Genomic DNA, 4,445 nt, shown 5'->3' with positions numbered 1-4,445 from the left:
CAGATCAGATGTTTGGTACTATATTATTAAATAGTATATGAATTCCTATCAATTAAAATTTCCTCAGAGATCAAATTATATTTGAATTATCATAATCACCATAATGAATCTTAATTCAAAACAATCTAGAGATGGTGGATGTGGAAAATCTACTTCTTCTGGTCTTTTGAGTTGGAACTATCTGATTTGAAATAGGTGCCCATGCATTCATAAACCTTTAACAGCGGGCTAATGTAGCCCTCTTGCTGTTAACGACCATGGAGAGCTGAACATGGCTCCAACCCCCAATGCAGCCGTTACTGGCAAGCGCTGACCACGTTGCAGTCATTCAATTTCTCTTCTCTTCGTTTCTTAATTTCTTCTCCTCCTGCATCCTTATGGTAGAGAAATTAACAGATTATGTTTTAATACTGTTATGCATCGAATAAGAGTTCCTTAGTCTCATCTGTGTCTGAGGGACTGAGTTGAGCCTCTGAAGCTCTGGGCTTGATTTGGTGATAGAAAACCTCAGAGACTGCGATTCCATTCCATGATTAGTGTCTGTGCGCCGTCTACCGGTGCCTGCAGACTCCTCCCTCCAGTTATTTCTCCAACATGGCAGATTCATTCTGGCTTCATCATTTGAGCGGGAGGACACCTAGTGTCTATGTTACATTAGAGTTTCTGTATAAACAAGCAGTAAATGACCTAGAGACAGAAACTGTGTGCAATCTAAATCTTGTTCTGTTACTTGATATCACAATGTACCTTTTTTATAATTCTACACATCTTGTTGACTGTCATGTCACGATCCAGGAGAGATGGACTTCGCTATAAAGTATTGTAGCCTCAATTCTGCTCGTGGATCTTCAGAGTCTGCGGTCGACCAGCTTCATTATTGCAATAATAAACAATATAAAAAGATCCATTAATTTGAAGAAATTTAAAGTCTCTCTCACCTGATTAGAATTTCCTCCACAGTCCTCTCTCTCTCTCTCTCTCTCTTGTTCTCTTCCTGCCTCCTCCTCTTCAGCTTTTCTTCTTCGATCTTCCTCTGGGCCTCCTGGTACATCTCAGTGATGTAGTGTTTCCTCCATTGTCCTCCACCATCTCATCGATCTTCTCCAGCAGCTCTCTAACCTGAGTGTTGTCTTTTCTCTTGTCATTGATTAGGGATGATATCTGCCCCCACCAGATATTGATGAGTTTCCGTAGCTCTGGGCTCTCGCCAGAACCCTTTGACTGATTTTCCCTTCAGTTGATCTCCATGTTGTGAACAGCAAGATGGTGTACATAGAGGCTTCTTCTCCAAAGTTCTTCTGGATCCACTTCACAGTGTTCTGCTCCTCCTCTGTGAACCTCACCCCAGTCTGATCACCAGCAGGAAGGCGTGGGTCCTGGAACTGACATTTCTATACACCTGACTATTTCAACTTTCCATTCTCTTCTTAGACAGTGTTGTGTCATAGAGCCCCGGGGTGTCGATGACATCAATCTTCCTCCCATTCACCACTCCACTCTGTTTCTCACTCTGTACAGTCACAGACACTGGAGATGACTTTGCTGTTAAATGCATCTCCTTCCAGGAATGCTGTTTCCTGTTGTACTACTTCCCTGATCCAGTCTTACCACCAGAACAATCCTCAGGTCAGAGGCTGCTCTGAATCTTGTGAAAACAGACAAGAAGTGCTTGAGTTGATAGTGTCTGATAAAAAGGCTTAATGTGTGTCTTGTCTTTCATGTTGAGGGTTGATGAGACATGAACTGTTTCTCTTCTAGTCAAATAATCAAATAACATCAGCTTTTACACCATATATACCCCACAAGACATGCCACCAGAAGGTCTCTTCACAGGTCCCCAAATCAAAAGGATTTTTTATTTATTAACGTTTTTTTTAACTAGACAAGTCAGTAAGCAACAAATTCTTTATTACAATGACGGCCTACCGGGGAACAGTAAATTAGCTGCCTTGTTCAGGCCAGAATGACAGATTTGGACCTTGTCAGCTCGGGATTCGATCCAGCAACCATTTGGTTACTGGCCAAACGCCTCTAAACACTTAGGCTGCCTGCCGCCTAATAAATAAATAAAGATTAAGCAACTTCTCATTGAAATGGCAGGAATTATTTTTATTGTATTGTATTATTATTATTATATCTTTTTATTGTATTTGTGTGACTGTCCTTGTCTATCAGTGATTAGTTACTTGTCAGTTTTGTGATTTCTGTTGACCCCAGGAAAATTATCTGCTGCCTCTGGGAAAGATATTGATCCAAACAAACAAACATCAAGTGTGTGTATGTGTGTGTGTATGTATGTGTGTGTGTGTGTGTGTGTGTGTGTTGTGTGTGTGTGTGTGTGTTGTGCGTGTGTGTGTGTGTGGTGTGTGTGTGTGGTTTGTACTGTACCTTGGCATTCACCAGTGAAGTCTTGCAGGACAGAAGTTGTCAACAGGAACAGAATCCTCAGAGTCCTTCCTCTTCCTCGTGCCATTACTACAACTGCAGCCAATCAAAAACATGGAAACAGACAATGACCTCATTACAAAATAAAAAGTCCACATTTCTTCGGTGACTCATGCAGTGTTCTGCAAAGTTCCAACGTTTATAGATGAGGGTGAACTAAATTATAATTTTCTCAGCTATTTGACTTTCAAACAATAAAAACGATTAAACTATAAACTATAAAAAGAGTGATGATATGTGGTATAACTGTGGATAAACACATTACATTCCTTAACAAAGTAGCCTACATCAGGTGAACATAACGTACTCACATGCGTATCAAATGACATTCTAAACATGGTTATTATTCTACCGTTGCCTGGCTGCAGCTGTTAAAACCAGATAGACCAGTTAGAGGTGAACACAAACAACGTGTAAATCAGGAGGTGTCTGAACACAAAGTACGTGTTCCTCTGTTCCTCTGCTCAGACGTTGCCGACACCAGATCTTACTACGCCTGGATAGGTATTTTACATATCAGCTAACCACATCATGTGTTTCAGCAATCTGTCAGTTAACCATTGGTTGATGAACGCAACGTATAACTCTCGATCTGCCTCTGCTAATGTTGCAAGGCCAATGCAGCGTTTCATTGGAAATGAATGTAATTCTGGTGTACCAAAATGCAACGACGCTGTCGGTGTGTTCGAAGCATTAGTCAGTACTGACAAAAACCTGCAGGTGTGTCCCTCACAGCAACAACCTGCTATAAGATGGCTGTTGACCCAAGATCGCCCCCCTTGAACAAGATACAGTATACTGCACTATCTCTGCACTAAACAAGATACAGTATACTGCACTATCTCTGCACTAAACAAGGTCAATGTTTCAGGTAAAAGTTTAACCATGTTTCTCCTTTCACTGTTCTACAATATTAAAACGTGTATAAATACAAACCTACTGTACTGTCTACTTTCACTGTTCTATAATTTTAAAACATGTGTATGAATACACACATATAGCAGAATGTGATTGCTAACAGCTACATGATTTGTTTTGACATTTTGATGATAAGTAATGCAATCATATGATTATTTATGCATAAATGTTAACAGACCTGGTATCAATAAAATGTCTACTTAATATTGCGCTACAGTTATTCAAATACTGTAGAGTAGATTGTTGTACAACATTTAATTAGTAAGGTAGTTAAGTTGAATACTCACTTTTAGTGTGGTTGCACGGATCTGTATAGTGTTGTCTGCTGTTGTCACAGAGAGCTGAAGCAGTGGTCCTGCTGGTTTTGCATAGCCAGGTGACCCAGGTGGGTGGAGATTTACCTCAACGACCAATGGAATGGTCTAAAACTAATGCGAAACTAAAGCGCCCAATGTGCTGCACCTTACCTTCTGTTAAGTTTCATTTTCCCAGCAACTAGTCATTTCTAGCCAATGAGAGAGTGTTGCTAGGCAAACATTATTCTACTCTTGACAGGTAGGATCTGAATTCTGATTGGGTGTCGCTTTTTAAACTTTGCTGCTTGCCAGAATCCGAAGATAGGCCACATCTTTGAGGAAAATGACAAACATAGACGTCTCCTTCTGGGAGAAAAAGATTACAAATTAAATAACAAATTAAACTAAATTTTCAAATATAATGTTATACTTGTCTAACCTGGTCCCAGATCTGTTTGTTCTCCTTCCAACTCCATAGATTACCACAGTATGAGTCATAATCCCCATAAAACTCAGCTGTCAAACACGGAAATGGTTCCAATCGTTTTTTCACCATTCTTTTTTCACATAGAGGATTATAGAAACACTTAAAATGGTAACACTATACTTTACACCTAGCATCATAACATGTTATGACACGGTCATAATCATGTCATGTCATAATATGGTCATAACACTGTCATGACATATATTTAGACCCGTTTGTAACATATATTGCATCCTTTTAAGGCTGGTTATGACACCTACWTAAGASTTAAAACCCACAGAACCGACCACTGTAGTTAT

The 4,445-nt window shown here is 39.8% G+C and overlaps 1 long non-coding RNA gene across 1 annotated transcript; it reads right to left on the bottom strand.

Annotated features, from left to right (window-relative positions):
- Positions 1–1,411: 1,411 nt before the first annotated feature.
- LOC139027001 (uncharacterized) lies at positions 1,412–3,837 on the bottom strand. Its single transcript, XR_011479020.1, has 3 exons — positions 3,651–3,837; positions 2,389–2,481; positions 1,412–1,645 (listed from the first exon to the last, which is right to left on the bottom strand). It is a non-coding gene; the product is annotated as an uncharacterized lncRNA (long non-coding RNA).
- Between the last annotated feature and the right edge of the window lie 608 nt (positions 3,838–4,445).

Source organism: Salvelinus sp. IW2-2015, unplaced genomic scaffold (genome assembly GCF_002910315.2).
Source record: "Salvelinus sp. IW2-2015 unplaced genomic scaffold, ASM291031v2 Un_scaffold6751, whole genome shotgun sequence".
Lineage (NCBI taxonomy): Eukaryota > Metazoa > Chordata > Actinopteri > Salmoniformes > Salmonidae > Salvelinus > Salvelinus sp. IW2-2015.
This window is presented reverse-complemented; position numbering and strand designations above follow the sequence as displayed.